The sequence below is a fragment of the Petaurus breviceps genome, unplaced genomic scaffold (genome assembly GCF_028583685.1).
Source record: "Petaurus breviceps papuanus isolate PSGF00001 unplaced genomic scaffold, PetGlider_PUasm1.0 37, whole genome shotgun sequence".
Classification (NCBI taxonomy): Eukaryota; Metazoa; Chordata; class Mammalia; order Diprotodontia; family Petauridae; genus Petaurus; species Petaurus breviceps.
Genome location: NW_027186296.1, coordinates 96,028,167 through 96,053,845, shown reverse-complemented (window position 1 = coordinate 96,053,845; position 25,679 = coordinate 96,028,167). Strand labels below are relative to the sequence as shown.

Genomic DNA, 25,679 nt, shown 5'->3' with positions numbered 1-25,679 from the left:
GGAGTTGTGAGGTCTGCATCCATCAGAGAAGGGACATGTGACCTTTGTTTTGTATTATATAATACTTTGAAATAATTTAGTAAACCAGAATATGGAAATTTTTCCATTTACAATTATAATAATAATAGCAGCTATCATTTATATAGCACCTTTTATGTGCTAGGCATAGTGCTAAATAAATATTATCCCATTGATTCTTGCAACAACTTTGGGAGATAGGTGCTTTTTTTTATCCCCATTTTACAGTTAAAGAAACTAATACAGAGAAAGGATGTTTCTAGTATTTCTAATACGAATCTATATTGTCCCCTGTTTGAAGCTTTTTTCTGCATCTATTAACATAATCACATGACTTGTTGTTTTTGTTCTGTGTAGTTTTCTTTTTCTGTTTTGACTGTCCTTGATTTAGGTATCAAGTCCATATATGTAGTAGTAGAAAGAAAATGAAATGAACCCTTCCTTTTTTTCCCCAAACAATTTATGTAGTATTGGAAATAGTTGTTTTTTCAAATGTCTAGTAGAATTCACTTATAAATCCATTTGGTCCTGTGATTTTTTTTCTTTGGGAGTTCATTACTCTCCATCTTATTCACCTGTTTACCCTTTCCCTAACCATTTTGTCTCTCATTTTCTCATTGGGTAGATTGTATTTCTGTACCTAACTCTGTTTATGTGTGTGTTCCTTTATCTTTCCCTTCCATTCAGATGAGAGTGAGGTTCAAATGTTGCTTTCCTCTCCACTCCCTTCTTGTATTAATTTCTACTTGTGTGTCCATTCCTGTGTGATAATTTTCTCCATTCTTCCCTTTCCCCTTTTGCAGTGTATTTTTCTTTCTTAACCTTTATAGTTTTTTTAAAGGTCATCAAAGAATGACAGAATCACTCCTAGATTCTCTAATTAGATGGTCTCTATCACCACTGATGCTAATAGAATTCTGAGGAGTTACGTATATCATCTCTCATATAGGAACATAAACAGTTTAACTTTAAATCCTTTATGAATGTATGCTTATTTTTAACTTTTTATACTTCTCTTGACTCCTGTGTTAAATTTTTTTACTTCCCTCTGCTGTTTTCATTAGGAATGCTTGGAAGCCCTCTCTTTCATTAAAGATCCATTTTTTTCCCCCATTCTGTAGGGATTAAACCCAGTTTTGTGGAGTAAGTTATTCTTGGCTAGGCCTTAGTCTGGGAAAGATTTCTTTTAGGAGGTGGCTAGTGGATTCTTTCAGTTTTGACTTTGCTCTGTAATTCTGTGAGATCTAGACAATTTTCTTACAGGAAATGATTTCTTGAAATATGATGTGTGGGTTCTTTTTGGTCTTAGATTTCAGGTAATCCATTTCTTAAATTTTTCCTCCTTGATCTGTTTTCTAGGTCATTTTGTTTTTGCTATGAGATACTTCATTTTCTTCTATTTTTTTTTCCCATTCTTTTGAATTTGTTTTAATATTTCTTGATCTCTCATGGCATGAGTTTTTCTGTGGTCAATTCTAATTTTTAGTGATTTATTTTCTTGGATAAGGTTTTGTACTTCTTATTTCAAGCTGTTAATTCTCTTTTTATATTTTTGCCATGGTTTTCATTCTTTTCCCCTTTTTTGTCCTCTATCATTCTTGTTTGGCTAAAATCTTTTTTTTTGCATTTTGGAGAAGGGAAGGCAGGGTAATTGGGGTTAAGTGACTTGCCCAAGGTCACACAGCTACTAAGTGTTAAGTGACTGAGGTTGGATTTGAACTCAGGTTCTCCTGACTCCAGGGCCAGTGCTCTCTTCACTGCATCACCTAGCCGCCTCTAGTTCTTTTTTTAAATGCTTAATTTAACTCTTTCAGGAATTGATTGGACTTGGCTTTTTCTTGGAAGCTTTACTTGTAGGTGTTTTAGAATCCTTCTCTTCTGAGTTTGTGTTTCTACCCTATTGCCATAATAGCTCTTTATGGTGAGATTTTTCTGTTTGTTGGCTCACTATTCCAGCTTACTAATTGACTTTGGACTTTATGTCAGGGTTGAGCTTTGTGCTGGTGTTGAGGGAATGTCTTCCCTGAGCTTCTGCTCTCTTTTGTTCTTATGCTGCTTTCACAGCTTAGGCTGGGAGCCTGCAAGCTTTCAGTGCCACCAAAGTGGTTGTGATCCCTAGTGAAGTCTTGTCACTACCCGCCTGTTCTGAGTTATATATAGATTCTTAACCCAGGTTTGAGTTTGTTAATGTGTTTTTGGTAGGCAATTTCAGTAGTCTGCTACAGAACTCGACTGCTTTTTGCCTACTGGGAGGTTCTTCTAGTTTCAGGTGATTGAACTGCAAAATTCCCTTTGGTCTGGGTCTTTTGCCCTGATTATCCCACTACAGATTTCAGCCTGGACTGGAGGTTAGAATCAATACCTCCACCCCTAATTCTGATCTGCCTCAGTGATCAGAGCCACACAGCTGCTGTTTACTTCCAAATTTGTTCTTACTTAGTATACAGGTAGGGTCTGCTAGCAATTATTTCACTCTGTCATTGTGAGGTGCAGATCCCTTCCCCTAAATCTGAATTGTAACTGGTATTACCAGATGGAACCTGTTAATACACCCTGCGCTATTCCAGGGATCCCTTGTAATCTCTTCCTGCCTTAGTGATTCCCACCTTGGTGCCCAGTCTCATCTGTCTTTCAGTTCCTGAACACTTGAATGCACTGCACACAGTGCTGCCATGGCCAGATCCTGTCCCCAATGACCAAAGACCCCTTCAGTCCATCTCCCTAAACCTACCTGGACTGGAAAATGACCCATTGTGACTTTTTCTTGGCTTTTCCCATCAGGATTTGGTCTAGTACATTTTCTATATCTTTATTGGGGAGCTTTGGTGAGGGAGCTGGCCTGTTATTCTTCCTTTTATTCCACCATCTTGACTCTGCCTCTGAACACAATACGATTAAGTTGGAATGGAAAGTCTACGAAAAAGAATATTAGAAGAGCCTGTATAAGTAAGTTGAACTGGATTTTGGAGAGGACCTGGCTTGCCAAGATCAGCAGGAGTTTATATTTTGTATGGTAGACAATTGGGGGCAGCAAAACAAACAGGAAATGTGGTCAGATAGATGGAAAACCATGATATTAATCCATTCAAAATCTTGGGAGTAGAAGGCAGTTCAGGAGCATTGGGTGGTCAGCAATGTCAGCTGCTGTACAGAGATCATTAATGATGAGAATAGAAGAAAAAAAATGTCATTGGATTAGTGATAATATGGTGATGAGTGACCTTAAAGACAGCTGTCTCTTAATTTGCAAAGGATTCAGGCATAAAATTAACTTCTTTCCCTTTCCTCAAAAGAAAAGAGCAGTGGAATTCTTTTGTATTCAGCGAATACTTATTATTTGTAGGTGACTTCCCAAGTTATGATCAGTGAACTTTTAAAGCAGCAGTTTAGTGTGCTGCTTTCACCTTTGCCCTTGAAGAGAGGTTAGGGGTAGGGGTGTTCAAGACCCCCAAATACCAACACACTGAATGTTTTCATTCAGTGAATGAAAACTGAATTGAATGAATTCAACTCAAGTCTTCTCTCAGCCAAAGAAAAGCAAAGTTTATTAAAAGTTTACTAGTATTGGACACAGAGTAAGTGTGCTAGAAAATTCTATGGTGCTCTCACACCACATGGAGGTGTGAGACAAGATGGGGTCTTACATACAGAAATGTTGTGGGAGGAATCTAGGGGTGGTCTAGGGGAGGAGTTTGGGGAGGGTCTTCAGGAGGAGTCAGATGAGGTCAGACTCCAGTAATAAGTTTGGGGAGGGTCTTCAGGAGGAGTTAATAAGGTCAGGTAACAGTTGATTTGGGTATAGATATTTTGATAGGCTCAAGGGTGGGAAGTAGATGGACAATGGAGGGCCAAGCTAGTAACAAAGATTTGGGCAGAGCCACTAGGAAAGGCTTATGGCCTCATGCAAATGCCTCATCAAATGGGATGATTCATTCAGAGTTCAAGGGGAGGTTCCCAGAGCCTATACCTGAAAGATTCAAGGAATGCTCAAGGGGCTTCCCAGAGCCTGCACCTCATCACTCTTTTGCCTTGGAGAGCAATCATACTGACCTGGGCTTAATAGCACAGCTTTAGTGGTTGGTTAGTAGTAGTCATGGTGATTTTATCCTACCCAGCCATGTTTGTGCAGTATTTTCCTCTAAACCTTACTCTGTGCTATCTTTTGCATATGTATGCCTCCCTTTTAAACCCAATTCTTTTTCTCTTTTAACTCCTCCCCAGTTTTCTTAGCAAAATTCATTCTCTTCTTTGCTGTAGCAGAGTGATAAAGCAATTCAAACAAAATATGACAAATAAGTTATTTTTTAACTGGTCAATTTGAACACTGAAATTAGAAGGAACAAAAAACTCACATTAAAAGTCTTTACATGTAAAATGTATTTCTTAGGTGGGAGCAGATGGGAACAAAGTGAATTGAAAAGATCCCCCTCTTAATCTGTTTTCCTTCATTTTACCTTTTGATTACTTGAGGTCAATTTTCTTTAAACCTATTATACTGACAGAAGTGATGAAAGGCTATCTGACTTTGTGTAGGGAAGGTTATTTCAGTTAAGTAATGGGGCAAATTGTTTAAGGTGTGGAAAAAACTGCAGCTTAAAGAATTTCTGTACCTGTGATTTACTATTTTTACAAATGACATCTCTTTAAGAATGTTAAAAGTCACCTATCTATATGTATTTTATTTTCTACTAATAAGGTTTTGATTAACAATAAGAAAATCATGAATTAGGTAAATTAAAACACTAAATTAATACAGTATGATTTCTTTAATATCAGTCTTTTAGTATGTTTTATAAGTAATGAATTATACAAAGTAAAGATATTTTCAGGTATTTTATAAAACAACAGCTCTATATTGTACTGATGATATGTGGTACAGTATTTGGAGTCAGAACCTGGGTTCAAATCCTGTCTCAGCTGCTTACTATATTTCTCCAAACCTCAGTTCACTCATCTGTAAAAATGAGTTAGATTTTACTTCTGAGGTTCCTTCCAACTTTAAATCTATAATACCTATATCTTTGTGAATTTCATTTCAAACTTCCCAGTAATACATACAACATGCAGCATATTTTATTATACTACCCTCCATATAGTTAAATGAAGCAGTACTCTTTATTATCTGTTTGAATCAAAGCATTTACACATAGAGATTGGTTTTAAATCATTTCATCTACCTTCCTTATTCTGTGGATGAGGAAACTTGATGTCTGCAGAAAATGTCTTGCTCATTGAGGTCACAAGCAGAGCCAGAATTCTAACCCAGATCTCATTCCTGTGCTCTTCTCATGATGTAATATTTTCTCATGTGTAGAATTAGATTGAATCTGAAAACTAATTTATTTACTATGTCTTCAGAGGTTATTCTTAACTTGACTTGCAGAGGAATGCATATGTCCTTATTTCAGTTTTGCTTTGACACCCAAACTATGAATTGAAAATAGCTGTAGGGAGCTGAGGAAACAAACTTAGATTGAAAAAGATAATTGGTTAGGCCTGGGTCTGCCCAAAAATCTATTTAGCCCTGTGTCTCTGCTGATGGTAAGAGTGTGAGTTTTAAATTTTGGAAGCAGAGCAAATAAAGTGAATGTATGGTTAATTAATAATTACTTTAGTTTCAGGACTAGATTAATTTAGGAATATAAGAAAATTAGAATGGAATTGGTTTTATTATAAAGGAATAATCTTGTAAAGAACAATTTTTAACTTAAGTGAATAAAAGACAATAGTTGATAAACCCAACATGAATAGTTAAAGAACCAGTAGGATTTAAGATATAAATTTGAGTAACAGAAGCCTTCTCTGTTCTTTGATGTCCAAATTATCTGGTTTCTTTGACTTTGATGTTAATTTTAATATTCAGAAGTCTAAATTCTAAAATACTGTCATTTGTTGTTTGTCCTTTGTTCTGGAAGAGGACAAAGGGAGGTGATACCATGACATGCAAGTGAATTGGATTTAAGTGAAGGAGGGCTGTGCAGAGTCACCAGCCTCACTTTCTCCTCCAGAGCCATCTGGGTCCAGTGGCCAGATATCTATCAGGATGACTGGAGATAACCCTGGATGCAGTGGGAGACCTTGGCCTATTTAAGCTAAAATCTTTAACAAAAGGTCTCAGTTTGACTGAGGCAATGCCCATTAAGTGATTAAAGCTAGGTCATTTACTGACCTTTTCGGAAGTCAGTACTTTTCAAAGCCTCTTTCTTTGTATTATTGAAACAGTCTCCTTTCAGTTTTACTAATTTGAAGAAATATGAAAATGAAAAGTTAAACTGGAAGTAACATACATAATTGTACAATCATTGCTGCTTTTAAAAAATGTTACAAAGTGAGAGAAATGCTTTGTACATCTACACAATATGTGTGTATACATGTATGTATGCGTGCATATATGTACAAATCTGGGAGATAATTTTAAACTTATATTGTGATATTGTAATAAAGGCACATAGCTACCATTAATCCTTCCATGAAAAATTGCTGTGGGTGAAATGAGAGGGAGAATGTGAGATAATAATATACTTCATTTTGTGATAATCAATGTAGAGTAATTAAGAATATTCGCTATAAAAGTTTCACTTTTTAAAAAATCAGCTTATTAAAGTAAACATTTTGGGGCGGCCAGGTAGCACAGCGAGTAAGAGCACCGGCTCCAGTGTTGGGACGACCTGGAGATTGAATCCCGGGCTCAGACACTCAGCACCACACCCAGAAATAACTGGCCGTGTAACCTTGAGCAAGTTACTTAACCCCGATTGCTTTAAAAAAAATAAAATAAACATTTATCCTAGTGAACTTTGATTATAATGTATTTTGTTGCTTTGAAAATGTGGCAGAATGTTTATTTGATGTGAAGGCACTTTTGCTGCCTCCTTGGTTTCATTTTTTATCGCTTACAGATAGTAATTTGGAAGATGGCTTAAAAATCAGTGTTCATAGGTTAAATGATGTTGCTGATTTTACAAAATATAGCCATTTAAATAGACTCACAACATTTTATTGCAGAAAGATTTTAGGAACTTATTTTTTTTATCTTCATATTCTGATTTTGTTTAAAATTTTGCTAATTGTTTTTGGACATTGGGCACAACTATGAAAAATAATACTGCTTAAAATTAATCTTGTACCATTTTCTGAAGTATTTCATTTCAGTGGAAAAGGCAGTGCTTTTATTTTGGGGCTAGGAAACTTCTTAGGTAATGCTGTGAGATAAAGTATAATGTATTGATCTGGGATTACAGGACTCATAAGTATTTATAAAAAGATTCACCATGAACATAATTGCAGCTTATGGATTAATGTTAGTTCCTGTGTCTGAAGGGGAAGAGACATCCTATGAAGAGCTTAATAAGACCCTTCGAATTAAATCTTTAGGCACTTTGTTATTTAGTCACTTGAATGCAAAGTTGTGGGAATAGGTGAAGCTATTGAGAAATATATCAGGAAGCATGGATTAAAAACAAGGTATGAGAGACTTTAGACAGAAACTTCATGACTCCTTATTGTGAATACTTCTCTTAAAAAAAAGCAGGCACAGAATGTGATGAGTCATTGTGAATAATGTCACAAAAAATAAAAATAGACAACATTTTTTAATGCACAGGAGAAAGCTTGTTGTTGATGTGTTGTTTGGCTATTTGGATATAGTTGGACCACTCTTCCTTTTTTTTTTTTTTTGCCTTTTGGAGGGCAATTGGGGTTAAGTAACTTGCCCAAGGTTACATGGCTAGTTTTTTGTGTGTGTTTTGTCTGAGGCTGGAACCGAACTCGGGTCCTTCTGACTCTGGGGCTGGCGCTTTACTCACTGTACCACCTAGCCACCCCAGACGACCCTTTTTTTAGAACAAAGATCAGTTATTTTTAAAAGAAAAAGAAAAAATATTGGAAAAATATATGGTACGCATTTGAAATAATTCAATCTTAAACTATTTAAAAATAAATTATAATGAAAAATGAGTAATGGACAACAGAAATTACATTGACAGTGTATCTAATTTTATGCAGATATTTAACCCGCCCACAGCTCACCTATAAGAGGAGACTTAAAATGGTCTTACAGTCACCTTAAAAATTTTTGAATTATCTGTCGAGATATAATCAGAGATAACATCAGCTTAGAATATAAACTAATTCATAAGATTTTACAAATAATAAATGAAACAAATACCAAAAAATGATTCTTTTACAAATAATGATATTGAGTATATAAATAATTGCCTTATGAAACACTGGAAGACAGAACCAGTTTGAAGAAAACTTGACAAGAGAGCCAGTAAAGCAAAGTCAATCTGAGGATATTAAAAGATGAAAATGGAAAATGAACAACAGCTAGAAGAAAAATGGTGGGAAAAGACAGAAATTTTTGCAACAATTTTTCAGTCAAGGACAGTAAAGCCACTGCACTTGAACACCAGGGTAATGCCAGATGTGCTTATAGAAGTAGAGATAACACTAGCAAGGACAAAGATAGAAGAGCCTCCACTTAGGACCAATTACACATAGATGACATAGGCATTGAAGATTTATTTAGACACTTGGGTAACTGTGTGACTCCGAGCAAATCACTTGATTTCTTCATCAGCCTCAGTTTTCCTATCTAAAAAATAGGGACAATAAAAAAAAATCTCTGAGGTTTGTTGTGAGGATGAAACTAGATAAAATTTGTAAAGCAAACTTTATAGTACCGTATATACATATATATATTAGCTATTATTATTGTTGTCAACTCCTTTCTCATCCTTTTTGATTCTACCTCAACAGGTTCTTTTCCTTACTATTCCTTGATCATCCTTAATTCTCTTCATCCTTTAACTGCCTCCTTAATTGTCCTTGATCTTATTTTTCTAGCGAAACACAAACATAATCTGAACCAGCATCTGGTTCTGAAGATTGTTCTTTGAATTTTTACAAATTTCTCTTTCCTAAATTCAACTAACTACTGTTTCATTATTCTTTTCCAAGTTACCTACACAGTTTTCTTCTTTTTATTAAGCTAAAGTTTTTCTCTTTTCTCCAGCCTGCCTGCCACAGAAACTAGAAGTAAAATCAACAAAATAATTGAAAATTTTTAAATGATAATTTTGGCGTTTCAAACTTGTCTTTTCTTTGTCTCCTTCTGAACTCTCTTCAACTTTCTTTTGAACATTTTAAGGAGTTTCATTAATTTTTTGTGTTTTTTTTAATTAAGCAGTTCTTTTTTAAGTAGTATCACTATTGTTCCCCTTCTTCCACCTCTTGCCCCTCCCCCAAAAGAGTTCCTAATTAAAAGTTGTCTTCCCAAAAGACAGGTCTAATCACTTGTGTTCCACTCTCCTCCCCCTTTTTATAAGTCCCATTGGCTCCCTGTTAAATTAGTATCAAATGGAAAATCCCATTTATCTATTAAAACCTTTTATAACCTGGCCCATTCCTACCTTTCTAGTCTTCTGATTCCTTACTCCTTTCTGTTGTCTGTCTTTTGTTTTTTGAAGAGGACCATGACATTAGGAAGGTGATGACATGACTTGTAAGTGAATTGGATTTAAGTGGGGGAGAGCTGTGCAGTCACCAGCCTTACTTTCTCCTCTGGAGTCATCAGGGCACAGTGGCAAGATATAAATTAGGGAGGGCGGAGCCATGATGGCAACATAGAAGCAGGAAATTCCATGAGCTCCCCCAACAACTACCACAAATACTTATAAAATATGATTGTAAACAAATTTTAGAACTACAACACCCACAAAGTGACAGAGAGAAACAAATATCCCATTGACAGCAGCCCGGCATGTGGACAGGAAGGACATCACAGCCTGCTGGGAGCAGAGCATAGTCTTGAGTGAACTGCAAGGTTTTGGCCTCAGGGCGGCCCCGACCAGAGACAGCCAGAGCAGACTTCAGGAGAGTGAATAACCAGCAGGTGTGACAGTTTCCAGACTCCTCAATCCATAAATGCTGTAGAGCAAGTACAAGGTCAGTCGCGAACTCTGTTGGAAAGTAAGGGCATGGTCTGGCCCCTGCCACCCTGGGCAAGAGGTGGTGGAGTTGCAGCTGCTGCCCCTAGTGGCTGCCTCCAGAGCTCCTGGTCTTGCAAATCATCAGGGAACCAAACGACCATTCAGAGCATAATCGCTCTTGCTTTAAAACTATTTGTATCTGGATTGCAGTTTGGGGTGGAGGTCCTGTGATGTGTGGCCAGAGCTTGTGGGGACTGTAGAGAGGGTGCTCCAGCAGCTGCAAAAATCTCAGTGATTTGGGACAAAGCTCCCCTCTCTGGAAGCAGAGTTCTACTGTGGCAAAAGTCAAGTAATTGACAGGCAACATGAGCAAGCAGAGGAAGCAAAGCAAGCAGAGGAATCAAATCTTAGATTCTTTTTTTGGGAACAAAAAGGACAAAAGCATGGAATGGGAGGAAGATAGCAAAGTCAGAATTCCTGCCTCAAAAGATTCCAAGAAAAATACGAATTAGTTACAGGCCATAGAGGAGCTCAAGAAGGATTTTGAAAATCAAGTAAGAGAAATAGAGGAAAAATTGGGAAGAGAAATGAAAATGATGCAAGAAAATCATGAAAACCTTACTAAAGAAAATAGCACCTTAAAAAATAGACTAATTCAAATGGCAAAAGAGGCCCAAAAAGCCAGTGAGGAGAAGAATGCTTTTAAAAGCTGAAATTTCCAGATGGAGAAGGAATTTCAAAAGCTCACTGAAGAGTAAAATAATTCCTTCAGAATTAGATTGGAGCAAATGGAAGCTAATGACTTTATGAGAAATCAAGACACTATAAAACAGATCCAAACAAATGAAAAAATAGAAGGCAATGTGAAATATCTCACTGGAAAAACCAGTGACCTGGAAAATAGATTCAGGAGAGATAATTTTAAAATGATTCGACTACCTGAAAGCCATGATCAAAAAAAGAACCTAGAAATCATCCTTCAAGAAATTCTCCAGGAAAATTGCCCTGATATTCTAGAGCCAGAGGGCAATATAGAAATTGGAAGAATTCACTGACCATGTTTTGAGAAAGATCCCCAAAAGAAAACTCCTAGGGATATCATAGACAAATTCCAGAGTTCCCAGGTCAAGGAGAAAATATTACAAGCAGCAAGGAAGAAATAATTTGAATATTGTGAAAACAAAATCAGGATAACACAAGATCTATCAGCTTCTACATTAAGGAATTGAAGGGCTTGGAGTATGATATTCTGGAGGTTAAAGGATCCAGGATTAAAACCAAGAATCACCTACCCAGCAAAACTGAGTATCATGTTTCAGGGGAAAATAAGGTCATTCAGTGAAATAGAGGACTTTCAGGCATTCTTGATTGTGAAGCTCACTCTAGTGGTTTCTTATGCCAACTCTGAAATGGCACACTAGACCATGGAAGTGCGAAAATAAATCGTGGGCCAGGTAAGATCATCAATGCAGTCCATTTATTGATACCATGTGCAAGGTTTTGTAGTGTAATGAGACAAAGAAGGTAAGTATAGGTCCTTTCTACTGCTTTGATCAGTTTCAAGATGCCAGACAGTGCTGTCAAGTAGGCCTTGATGTTAATCATGTCCTTGCTGTTTCCATACCCAATGAATAGTATCTAAAAATGTATGATAATCATAAAAGGCAGCTAATATCTTCTGGCTAAAATCCCAGAACAGCGCAGAGCCCTGGATCTCAGGATATCAGGCAGGCTCTAATTTATAGCCTCATCATAGAGAAAACCAGGACTGGACTGGTCACATCACTGGAAAACCTGGAACTAACATATCGAGGACCAGCCTGATTCCTGGATCAGATGTTTTGGTTCCCTTCATCTCCCCCTCCCCCCTTTTTTTTGAGGGGGAAGGTAGGGCAGTTGGGGTTAAGTGACTTGTCCAAGGTCACACGGCTAGTTTTTTTTGTGTGTGTGTAAGTGTCTGAGCCCAGATTTGAACTCAGGTCCTCCTGACTCCAGGGTCGGTGCTCTATTCACTGCACCACCTAGCCTCCCCATATCTCCCCCTTTTCTTATTAAATAATTTAAGGGCATGTACCTCAGTGCCTAAAGCCTTGAAATCACAGGACATCATTTGTAATAATAAATAGTACAAGTATACAGAAAATCACTATAACATAATTAATATAGGAAGCAAGTGCATACCTAGAGCCAGTATGTACTGGAATGGAGAAGTTTTCTTCAGTGTACCAATAACTGTCTTTTCTACTCTTTTTGGGTCAATCCCAGGAACTTTACTGTGTTTGATATCTTTGATAACCTAATGGAAAACAGTTATTTCCATTGTGATATTGGAATCATGTCGTGCTCCCAGTAAGTGGGCTCTAATCCTGTCCCAGGTAATGTTGATCTGGGAGCAGTTATAGTAACTGAGGGTGACACAAATAAATGTATATATATATATCTGTAATCACATCATAAAAATAACCGAGTCTTAAGGTCTCTACCTCATCTTCTATATCTAATATAGATTGTTCTGATAAATCAGTTTTTGTCTGGAGTGTCCTGATTGATTTTTTTCCTGTACTTGAAGTGCTTCAGAAAATTTTTTTGCTAGTTCTTTAGCATAGTGGGCAGTATGAATTTTGAATTGTAAAGACACAGCAGAAAATGTAGCAGGTGTAACTAAAGTTATGATTCCTTATAGTACACTATGAAATACTTTTTAGGTTTTAAAGCCTTACTGATACAAACTAAGCTGTGCTCTCCTGCAGATTGGTACCAAGCATGAGATAAATCAGTTGGAAAGACAGCAAAAGAAGGTTGTTCTACAATTATAACATACTGTTAACCTCCAAATAATACATTGTGTGAGATTACAGTTTTTAAAATAACATTCCAATATAAATTCTGAGCCTAAAAAGTTGTGTGCATACATCTGAGTTAAAAATTATTTTAAACATACAAGGAAATAATACAATAATCAATACAGTTAAAATATGTAAAATCATTTTAAAATCATAATGTAAAATCATAGACCTCAAATTAAAAGGAGATAACTTTAACAATGTAGAATATATTGTGTTGGCAATGTTCCCTGATCAGTTCCCGAGCAGTGATTATTCTGGATGTTTTCTGATATAATTTGTAATATTTGAATCATGTTAAGCACCAAGAAATTGGGCAAATATTTTGTCCCAAGGAGCTGATATATGGTAAAAGAGTTCCACAAATATATGTATATACATAATCATATCTAATAACATTTGAGTTTTTTTTAATGCATCATATATGGTAAATATGGTACTAATTGTTCTAATACATTGATCTTACACAAAATGTCCTTATCTGTATTCTGTTGTGTCTTAAAGGCTACAGAAACATTTTATGAAAATTCATTTGCATATTGTGCAGTTTGGATTTCTTTTTGTAGAGAAATTGCAGATAACAGTGGTTGAAATTATCAATAATATTAGAGCAGTGAGTCTAATAACAAGAAATCTGACAAACCTTTCCCCCCCTCTTATTAAGAAATCAGGAATTTTGGAACCTGGTGGGTAGGGGAGCTGGACGCACAGCAGGGAGGTCCTTGGCAGGAATGGCTGCAGTGTGGCAGAGTTTGGGGGCAGCCAGAGGCTGCAGGAGCCACCAGATGCTAATGGAGGAGAGTCCAGACCCTGGCTGGGGGAAGCTACCAGCCAGCTGTCTGGACAGCCTGTGTACCCGCCTAAGCAGACACCTGTCCCTGGGAGTCCTCGATGCCAACTTTCAGGATGGGCCCTCCTGGGAGCCCCTGGGGGGCTCGGAAAAAGCCCGGGGGGCTGGCTGCTTGGCCAGGACAGCCTTGGGATCCATGGCTCAGGAAATCCAGACATCGCGCCAGGGAAGCAGCCAGAGGAGAGACCCGGGCCATGCCCCCGGGGGGAGCCCACACCCAACGAGGGGGAGGAGGAGTGCCCAGCTGTCGGTGGCTCCCTTGCCAAGCTCTGGGCCCCGGCGGTGCAGTGCCACCTCATGCCAGGCTGAGGGCTAAGAAGGCTCTCCAGGTGGATCACCAAGGACCCCCTCCTTCTTCTGCGGAGGTGCTCCCAGCGGGAAGCAGCCCTCCACAGCCCATATTTGTCCCCGGCTCCTCTCTGCTCCACAAGAGGTGGGTGCTCGGAGGAGGAACAGGAGGAGCCTGTGGCCATGGGCATCCAGCAGCTGAAGCACCTGTATCAAGCCTTTGATGAGGCCATTGCCACAGATGAGAGGAAGCAAGTCATAGCACATTACCACCTGCTCGTGACCCACAACCTGAGGGCTGTGCGACAGTCTGAGAGGTGTCCCTGGGCTTCTGGACGGAGGTGTGCCTGGGGACTAGCCACCAACATTAAGGTGTGACCTCCTGGAGTGGAGGGTGGCTCCCTGACCGGACACCCACAACCCTCACGTTTGGACTGAAGCTGCTTCTGCACCCCCATCATGGGTAGAAAGGGGCTGCTGCCACAAGGTGGCATTTATGGGCACATGCAGCAGCAGCTAAGCCCAGCCACAGATGGTGGTACTTAGGCTGGGCATGAGGTTGCCCCTCCCCATACACACTCCCAGCACCATCACTGGTCATTCTTCAGCTTCTAGAAAAAATAAAAGTGCAGCCTCTCCCCCACAGTAATAAACCCCCACCTTACCTTCATTTTGGGGGAGTATGCACCTTGTCACATTGTTTTACTGCTAGTGTATACTCATTTTCTGTGATGCTTAAAATTTTTTTTAGGATATAAAAGCAGTAGCTAATTGCCTTTGTGGCAGATTGGCCCAAGGCCCACTCCCCTTTTTTATATCATAAATAGGTTTTAATGACCTGGGATTATAAGGATTATGCCTGTAATCAATTTTATTAGAGAAAGATTCTAATGATTTGCTAGTGTAGGTGAGAACATTATCAGTTTTCAATTGTTTTGGAATAGCCATTGAAGCAAAAGACTGTAACATATGGTTAATTACATTTTTAACTGCTTCCCCTGTCTAACGGGAAGCTGGAGGAATAATATAGATAACACATTGAGGGCAGTTTTTAATGAATCTCTCTAGCTTATTCCTTAGTAACATAGAATTGTTGACATAGAGTATATGCATATTGATGAAAATTAGGATGAGATAACGTAGTTCTAATAATATTTGGGGGAAGAAGTTGTAAAAAACTGGAACTATTTGATCAGTAGTTCAGTAGTCATGTTGATTTGGGAAAGAGGCACAGAAAGTGAAGAATGAATTGTAATATAGGTAAATAGGTTGTGACCGTTATCTTAGGAGAGTTGGTAATCTTATGAAAAAGGTTAAAAGGATCTGTATTCTGTTTGTATAAGCTTAGCAGTATCAATATGTTAGCATACTTGAATATTTGCTATCTGACACAATATTAAAGGGAGAAGAATCATTTAACAGTAATATCATAGCTAAAAGCTTTGTATTATAAGCAGAAATAAAGTGAGTAATAATAACTCTTATAATTATTAGAATCAATGAGGTAGGCTATATTTCTAGTTTTAAGATTTATAAATGATCATCAAACTTTTGTGAGAGAAAAGAGAAAAAAATAGTCAAAAACTTTTAACATGATAGCTTTGTTTATATTTTAGAGTAAAACCGACTTTTAAAAATCTAAGTTGGTGTAAAATGTTCTTAAGTAACATGAATCCCCAAAGTATAACTAACAAACTAATTTTCTAGTTAATTGCAGAATTCTTTAGATATTAAAAAAGTGTTTTAGCCAGGGAAGGTATAGTATTTGAATCTGATCACCGTACTTTAAAAGCTGTTAATATTAGAATCTTCATAAGGTGAGCCTTAAGTAGTTTGTAAAAATTTCTGTATATGTTCTAATTCTTGAATGAAAACTAATAGTAAATTTCCCATAAAGCTAATACAAAAGAGTTCATATCTTTTACCTACTACTTGCTTTGATCATAGAAAAAATATAGTCTTAAGTGCTTTTTATCTTAAACAACAATTTCCACCAGTCATGGTTCATAGCCACATTATAGTTAAATTTATTCTCATGGAGCTGTAATAAACAATATAGATTTACTAGGTCCCTCATACTTCAGGGATTTCATTAACATTTTTCTATCTCAAATTTAAACTTATCCTGGTATAAAAGCCAATTGTTAGATTTGGCTCATTAATCTTTTTATTTTATTACTATTAATCTTTTGCAACTTCTCAGCAAGTCAGGTTCATTAAAAAAACTACATAACTGAAAACAAGTTCCTTTCCCAGGCTGAATGACTTTGCCTAATAGAGATAGTTTCTAGGGTCTTTGGCAGTTTTACAACATAAGGAAAATTGATAGGTATTCTAGGCAGGAGAGACTGGGGGAGGGGCTAATAGTGATGCCCCTGCTTAGCCAATTCTCATACATACAGGAGGAATGTTCTGAATAAGAAGAATAAATCCAAATAAATTTTTTTTCAGTCTCCTCTTTCTACATACAGTAATCAGTCAATAACTAGGATTTATCAGTAGAACCATTAAAGTTTCTTAGGTAATAATTTTCATATCTTATAGCCAAATTGTTTTAGCTGTAACGTTTTTAACTACAGGTAAAGGTATAAATACCAGGTTTTCTATATGGCAGATATAAACATTATAAGATGTAAGTAACATAACTGTTTTTACACAAATTCTTTCCTCTAATAGTTTCAATAAAATTCAGATTAAAAACTTACTTGAGGGGTGGCTAAGTGGCACAGTGAATAGAGCACCAGCCCTGGAGTCAGGAGGACCTGAGTTCAAATCCAGACTCAAGACACTTAACACTTACTAGCTGCATGACCTTGGGCAAGTCACTTAGCCCCAATTGCCATGCCTTCTACCCTCCAAAAAGCAAAAAAAATCCCAAACAACCCAAAACTTATTTTATCTACCACTATTTCTGGATTACAAATGATCCCTCAATTTTTATTTTAAAATAGAATTTTACTACAATTTAGGAAGACCAACAATAATATACAATTATATATTCAAATAATCATTTGCAAAAATTGATAGTAAATTGGGCTTATCAAGTGCAGAAGCTTTTCTCCTCTCATAACTGCAGGGTCTGATTGTGTATTTAGAGGGTTTGAATGGAGAGGTTCATCTTGCTTGTTTAGAAATGTGTGGCTGTTGCTAGTGGGGTCCTTGGTAAATTTAGTATGACTCCTCCCTTTTGCCATATTTGGGAAGGAAACTCACATTCCCTATTATTCTATAGCACTATCTCTATTTAATCTGATCTAGGACGAGAGGCTTGAATAAATTTTTGTAAAATGTTTTCAGTTAAATTTAACTTATACTTCAGTAACCCTCAGTGCTATGTTTATTCCTAAAAGTTTCCTAGAGAGTAAAAAGCTTTTAACTTTCCATTTAGAGGGAGTGGGACTCTGGGAAATCCCTTCTCCCCCAAATTGGGGAGTTCAAAGCCTTCACCTTTTAAATGTTTCTTTATCAGATGTAAGCAATATTCCAGTTCACCTTAATGTGAAATAATATAATAAATTATGACTTACCTTTAGTATCAAGTTAGGAGTGACACTATTAACTTTTTCACATTCCCTAAAATAACCAGAATGAGTTCAGTAAGACTGTTAGTTGCATTCCAATACACAAAACTTTTCTCTAATATGTGAGGCAGGTTAAATGCTTGTCCCTTTGCCTCTCAGATCTGAGGGGGAAAAATTCCTTTCTCTTATCTCTTTGTCCGCATTCAACTTGGCCAGAGTTGAATGAAGAGGAAGAGATTTGGGGAGGAAGGGATTTCAAACTTAAAAAAAATCACACTTTTTAAATGCAAATAGTTTATGCCTAAATATTTTTTTCAAATTCTATCTTGATACTTCTTGTATATATACTCTATGACTTGCTACTACTATCTTATAATAATAAAATAAAAATACTTATTCTCTTTCATACTCCCTTATCTCCTGCCAGCCGTTTATGATTCTGGTATGCAAGAAGGGAGAGGGGGAGAGAAAGAGATAACATTTCAAGGAAAATCCAGCTGCATTATAAGTCTTGAAGTATGACAAGTTATTCACACACACTCATTCACACAAAGACACAAAAACAAAGCAGAATAGATACAGAAAATAACAGAATGGATCTAAAAGCTCAGAGAATTGTAGGAGATCTCCTGAAAAAGATTAATCATTTGCTTGGCACTCCAGATGATAACAGAGGCGATAACAGAGGCCATGTAAGACTTACTTGATAATTTTCTTTTCATCTGTTTCTAATAGAGACAGCTGCATCACACTGAATGGTTTGAGCCATCTTTGGCACTTTCATCTCTGATATTAAACATATCATTGGGGTGGCCAGGTAGCACAGCGAGTAAGAGTGCTGGCCCCAGGGTCGGGATGACCTGGGATCGAATCTGGGCTCAGACACTTAGTACCCACCCAGAAACACCTGGCTTTGTAACCTTGAGCAAGTTACTTAACCCCAATTGCTTAGGGGCAGCCAGGTGGCTCAGCGAGCACTGGCTCCAGTGTCGGGATGACCTGGATCAAATCTGGGCTCTGATACTTAGCACCACACCCAGAAATAACTGGCCATGTAACCTTGAGCAAGTTACTTAACCCCGATTGCTTAAAAAAAAAAAACCAACGTATTAATATATTCCATAGAAAAAAGACAGAAATGGGCTTCCTCTTCCATTAGTCTCTCACTCATCTGTGCCCTGGTTGGCTCCCAATTTACCAAATCTGTTGTCCCCTTCTGTGAAAACCAGGGACAACATATTTCTGCATATTCCAAGAGTTCTTGTAACTAACAGCTAGTAATAAGTAATCCTCTTTCTTTTAGTAATCTTTTTAACAGTCGAAGATAATAGTTTCTGCTTTCACTTTGCACCTGTTCCATTTTCTCCTGACAGCCTTTTATTGACGCCGGGTCCTAATCTTAATGTTTCTAGTCCCTCAAGCCTGGTGACTCTTTTAGCCCTAAGACTGCTAAAAGCTTTCCCTGTTAATTAGCCTAGTCCTTTCTAGCCCTAAAAACTGCTAGATGCAAGGTGACTATTGCTTCCTTCACAAACTCATACCACGACGCTGCAGCCACTGAGGTACCTCTTCTGTCGAGGATTTCTTTTCTCCGGAGTCCCAAGGAAGCACATTCCCTCATACCATCTTTCAGGTCTCTGTTCAGGTGCCACTTGTGGAGTAAGTGGTTTCTTATGCTATCTTTAAAATGACACACTTGACCATGGAAATGCAAAAATAAATCAAGGGCCAGGTAAGATCATCAATGCAATCCATTTATTGATACCATGATCAAGGTTTTTATAGAATGAGACAAAGAAGGTAACTATAGGTCACTAAGTTTTCTAATACTGCTTTGTTCGGTTTCTTTTTTTTAATCAAATGCTTTATTAACTTCTAGTTTACATCATTAATTTCTGCAAGATTTTGAGTTACAAATTTTCTCCCCGTTTTTCCCCTACCTACCACCCCAAAATAGTGATCCCACTGGATATCCCGTCCTCCAATCTGCTCTGTCCCATATCTTCTCCCTTACCCCCTCCAACTTTCCAGTAGGGCATGGTGGATCTTTATGCCCCAGTGCCTGTATATTTTATTTCCCAGTTACATGTAAAATAATATTAATAATAGCATATATATATATGTGTGTGTGTATGTGTGTGTATATATATATATATATATATATATATATATTTTTTTTTTTTTTTTACATTTGATTTTAAAACTTTGAATTCCAGATTCTTTCCCTTCCTCCCTTGTCACCCACCCTTACTGGGGAGATAAGCAATTCAGTATAGGTTGTACATGTGTAGCTATACAAAAACATTTCCATAGTGGATATATTGTAAAAGACTGACTATATTTCCCTCCCTCCTATCCCACCTCCCACTTGTTCTATTCTCTACTTTGATCCTGTCCCTTTTCAAAAATGGGTGCTTCCAGCTTCCCTCCCCTCCAGCCTGCTTCCCTTCCATCATCCTCCCTCTCATCCCTTTCCCCCCATACTCTCCTGTAGGGTGATATACCCTATTTAGTGTGTATGCCATTCCCTCCCTAAGCCAAATTAAATGAGAATAAGGTTGAACCATTTCCTTTTGCCTTCCTGTTCTTCCCTTCCATTTTAACCATTTTTCCTTGCCTCTTCTGTATGAGACAGTTTACCCCATTCTGTCTCTTTCCCCATCTCCTCTCATTATATTCCTCTCTTACCTCTTAATTTTACCTTTAAAGTGTTATCCCTTCCTATTAAATTGGTCCTGTTCCCTCTATATATACCTGTACACATATATACACACATTCACATGTATTCATATGCCCATATACCCTCCTATATATACATATATATGTATATACACATTTCTATTCCCTTCAACTATTCTCATACTGAGAAAAGTTTTCATCAGTTACAATTATCGTTTTTCCATGTAGGGATGTAAATAGTTCAACTTTGATAAGTTCCCTATGATTTCTTTTTCCTGTTTACCTTCTCATGCTTCTCTTGCTTCTTGTATCTGAATGTCAAATTTTCTATTCAACTCTGGTTTTTTCATCAAGAATGCTTGAAAGTCATCTATGCCACTGAATGACCATATTTTCCTCTGAAACATGATACTCAGTTTTGCTGGGTAGGTGATTCTTGGTTTTAATCCCAGCTCCTTTGACCTCCAGAATATCATATTCCAAGCCCTTCGCTCCCTCAGTATAGAAGCTGCCAGATCCTGTGTTATCCTGCTTGTTTTTCCACAATATTCAAATTGTTTCCTCCTGGCTGCTTGTAGTATTCTCTCCTTGATCTGGGCATTTCGGAACCTGGCTGTAATATTCCTAAGAGTTTTCTTTTTGGAGTCTTTTTCGGTAGGTGATTGGTGGATTCTTTCAACCTCTTTTTTGCCCCTCTGGTTCTAAAACATCATTGCAGTTTTCCTTGAGAATTTCTTGAAGGATGATTTTGTAGATTCTTTTTTTGATCATGGCTTTCAGGTAGTCCAATAATTTTTAAATTATCTCTCCTGGATCTGTTTTCCAGGTCAGTGGTTTTCTCAGTGAGATATTTCACATTGCCCTCTATTTTTTCTTTTGTTTGGATCTGCTTAATAGTATCCTGATTTCTCATAAAGTCACTAGCTTCCATTTGCTCCAGTGTAATTCTGAAGGACTGATTTCTCTTCAGTGAGCTTTTGAGATTCTTTTTCCATCTGGCAGATTTGGCTTTTTAATGCATTCTTCTCATTGCCTTTTTGAATCTCTTTTGCCATTTGAGGTAGTCTTATTTTTTAAGGTGTTATTTTCTTCTGTCAGGTTGTTGACTCTCATTTTATAATTTTCTTGCATCGTTCTCATTTCTTTTCCCAATTTTTCCTCCACTTCTCTTATTTGGTTTTCAAAATCCTTCTTAAGATCCTCTATGGCCTATAATCAGCTTGTAATTTTCTTTGAAGCTTTTGGTGTGGGCGTTCTGACTTCATTGTCTTCCTCCTGTTCCATGCTTTGGTCTTTTTTGTCCCCAAAATAGGAGTACAAAGTTGGGTTGCTCTGCTTGCTTTGCTTCCCTCATTTGCTCTTGTTGCCACTCAGTTACTTAGAGTTTTGGGCTATAGGACTCTACTATCAGACAGGGTAGCTTCATCCCAATTGCTGGGGTTTTCTCAGCTGCTGAAGGTTTTAGTTGGGTACTCTCTCTGAAGTCTTCACATGTTCTGGCAAGCTGGTCATGCAACCTAGGACCTCCACCCTAGACCTCAATCCAGATCCAAGCAGGTTAAAGCAAGAGAGATTACCCCTCAGACTTGTTGCTTGGTCCCCCTACAATCTGCAGGCCAGGCTCTTAAGTAGCTACGTGGCTGTTGCTGCCGACTGCCACACCTCAGCTGCTTCTTGTTCAGGGGCAAAGGGCAACCGCATTCCTGAACTACTGGATCCCAAAGTCCACACTGCACTGACTTCTCACTTTGTCTTTAATATCTATGGGTTGATAATTCTGGAAACTGCCACAGCTGCTGGTGATCTGAAGTCCCTCCAGCCAGCGGCTGGCTGTGGCTGCCCTGAGGCTATGACCTCTGGCTCACGTGACCTCAGTGCTCCCAGAGCACTGTGCTGGCTGCTTCCTGATGGCCTGCTATCCTCAGCCGGAGGTTAGCTTCTCTGTGTCATTTTGTGGGTTCTGTAGCTCCAAATTTTGTTCAGTCACCTTTTACATGAATTGCAGGAGATGGAAACTGGAGACCTGCGCAAATCCTGTTTCTACTTCTCCATTTTGACTCTGCCCCTTGCTTTGTTCAGTTTCAAGATGCTAGACAATGCTGTCAAGTAGGCCTTGAAGGTAATCTTGTCCTTGCTGTTTCCATGCCCAGTGAATAGTATCTAAAAACGTATAATAATCATAAAAGGCAGCTAACATCTCCTGGCCAGAATCCCCAGAACAGGGCAGAGCCCTGGATCTCAGGATATCAGGCAGGCTCTGATTTATAGCCGCATCACAGAGAAAACCAGGACTGGACAGTACAGACTGGTCACATCACTGGAAAACCTGGAGCTAACTTATCAAGGACCAGCTTGATTCCTGGATCAGATGTTTTGGCTCCTTTCATTTGATGAAAAAAATACAAGAAGCAAGAGGAGCATGAGAAAGTAAACAGGGAAAAGAAATCACAAGGAACTTATCGAAGTTGAACTATTTTCATTCCTACATGGAAAAAGATAGTTGTAATTCATGAGAATTTTCTCAGTATGAGGATAGTTGAAGGGAATATATATGTATATGTGCATATAAATATATATGTATGTGTGTGTATATATGTACATGTATACAAAGAGAGAGGACACAGGATCAGTTGAATATGAATAGGTGATATCTAAAAAATTAAGAGGTGAGAGAGGAATATAATGAGAGGAGATGGGGAGAGACAGATTAGGGTAAATTATCTCATATAAAAGAGGCAAGAGAAAACTGTTCCAATGGAGGGGAAGGCAAAAGGGAATGGGTCATCTTACTCTCATTGAATTTAGCATAAGGAGGGAATAACATCCACACTAAATTCGGTATCTTACCCTACAGGAAAGTAGGGGGGAAGGGGATGATAGAAGGGAGGGCAGATTGTGGGGGAGGGTATTTAGAAGCACACACTTTTGAAAAGGGCCATGGTCAATGTAGAAAATAGAATGAGTGGGGGACGGGATAGGATGTAGGGTAATATATTGCGTCTTTCACAATGTATCTGCTACGTTTTGCGTACTTATACAAGTACAACCTATATTGAATTGCTTATCTTCCCAGTAGGGAAGATGTGACAAGGGAAGAAGTGAAAGAATCTGGAAATCAAGAAGTTTTAAAATCAAATGTTAAAAAAATGTTATTATCATTATTATTACATGCAACTGGGAAATAAGATATACAGGCACTGGGTTATAGAAATCCATCTTGCCCTACTACAAAGTCAAAGGGGCTTGGGGGTGGATATAAGAGAGAGCAAATTGGAGGAAGAGGTATTCAATAGGATTGTTCTTTTGGGGTGGTGGGTAGGGGAAAGACAGGGAAAAAATTTACAACTCAAAATCTTGTGGAAATGAATGTTGAAAACTAAAAATAAACAAACAAAAAAAGATATAAATCAGGACCACTGGAGATTTCCCGGGATGCAGTGGGAGACCTTGACCTTTTTTAAGTTAAGGTCTTTCCCAGGTCTCAGTTTGATTGAGGTAATGCCCATTAGGTGATTAAGGCTAGGTTGCTGTCCTGTATTCTCAAAGAGGACCAAAATGACATCACTATGCTAGAGTCAAGTTACAGTGTGTCTGAAAGTGACTGGACAGACCAATACAAACTCAGAAAGTTCTACTACAGGTTGGGCACAAATAGTCCATGTGAACATTTGGGGTAGACTCTTTAAATTTTTGCATCTCATGTTTCTTTTGAGTACTTCATTTCTGCTTTGCTCATAGAACACAGCATTCTCTTGTATGTGGGCATGCCATGCTTAGTGGTCCTGTGCCATTGTCTCCCATGTCACACAATTCCAAAGTTCTTAAGAGAGACCTTGAGAGTATCCTGGTACCACTTCTTCATATCACCATGTGAATGAGTTCTCCATAAAATAATCTTTTTGGCAAGCATTTATTTTGCATTTGAACAATGTGGACAGCCCATTGTTGTTGTGCTCTCTGCAGTAGAACTTGAATGCTTGGTAGTTTAGTTTGAGAAAGGACCTCAGTGTATGGTAAAACCAGGCTAGGTAAGAAATGAGGCAAAGAATGACCTATTTTACCTAGTTCAAAAAAAAATCAATCTGGGAGGGGAAGACCCTCTGGCCAACACAGAAACCATTGCTGTAAGTCTGAGCTTGAATAGTGACCAAGTAAGACTTGGGCTGAGACTTAATGTTGGCCAGTTAATGAGAGCAAGAGTGATTTGGGTTTGAGGCATGGTCCTTAAGAAAGAAATCTAGCCTGTAAACATTAAGATATAGGTAAGGGTATGATATCCTATGTGGGCAGAGGGAGAGAAGAAAGGAAAGTAGAGCAGAGACCAAACCATGACAGAGAGGGCTGTGCAAAGTCACCAACCTCACTCTCTCTGGAGCCATCTAGATGTAGTGGCAAGACAGCCTACTTCCTTCTGTGTACTTGATGACCCTGAGACACTGGCCTTCCTGCTCCATCCATTTTCACTGACTGCAAGAGACCTTTATCCATCCTCATTAATGCTAGTGCCTTTCTTCTGAGGTGACCACCAGGTCCTGTATATATTTTGTGTGTACATAGTTGTTTGCGTGTTGTCTTCTCCATTAGATTGTGAGCTCGTTGAGGACAGGAACTGTTTTTATATGTATCATCAGTGCCTAATAGTGCCAGGCACACAGTAAATGCTTAATCAGTGCTTCTTGACTTCAAATTGTTATGTTTTTCTAGTTTTATAATGGTGGTTTGAATGGCATGGCAGTGAATTTGCAAATTAATTTAGTTAGTCTAATTTTTATTTTATTGGTAAAGCCCAAAGAGGCATAAGCAGTTAATATTGCTTTGATTATTTACTTGTATTTGCTTTTGTAAAGAGTGTTTTATAGTTATATTAATACAAATTCTGTGTGTCTTGGTAGATTCTCAGATATTTTGCATGTTCTGCATTTGTTTAGAATGGAACTTTACTTTCTGTCTCTTGCTTCTGGGTTTTGTTGGTATTATACTATATAGATATGCTATATATGTATACATGCCTGTGCATGCGCATGTGTGCGCGTGCACACACACACACACACACACACACACACACACTCTGTCTCTCTGTCTGTCTCTCTCTCTTTCCGTAATCTTGAACTAACCCTGAATTCTTGGGTATAAATGCTCTTGGTCATCACCTATAATCTTTAAAATACATTGTTTTAGCCTCTTTGCTAATATTTCACTATTTTTGTGTTGATATTCTTTAGATTATTTTATACTTTTCTGCTTTGTCTCATTAATTTGTCAAGATCATATTTGTATTACAGAAGCAGTTTGTTATGATCCTATTTTTGCTCTGTTTTGGCAAACAGTTTGTATAATATTAGAATTGTTATTTGATATAATTCATTGGTGAATCTGTCTGGTCCCAGGTTTTTTCTTTGGGAATTCATTTATGGTTTGCTCGTTTTCTTTTTCTGATAGTAGACTAATAAATTGTCTGTTTTTATTTCTATAATCTGGATATTTTGCATTTTTGTAAATGTTCTTCCATTTTGTAAGTATCTCTTTTTTAGAGTATAATTCAGAAAAA

General features: G+C 37.8%; 1 protein-coding gene and 1 pseudogene across 5 annotated transcripts in view; both read left to right on the top strand.

Moving 5' to 3' along the window:
* Positions 1 to 25,679, top strand: part of CACUL1 (CDK2 associated cullin domain 1) — a 113,093-nt gene that overhangs the window by 24,227 nt on the left and 63,187 nt on the right. The window lies entirely within an intron of this gene.
* On the top strand, positions 1,576 to 19,536 carry LOC138169532 (protein PIMREG-like; annotated as a pseudogene).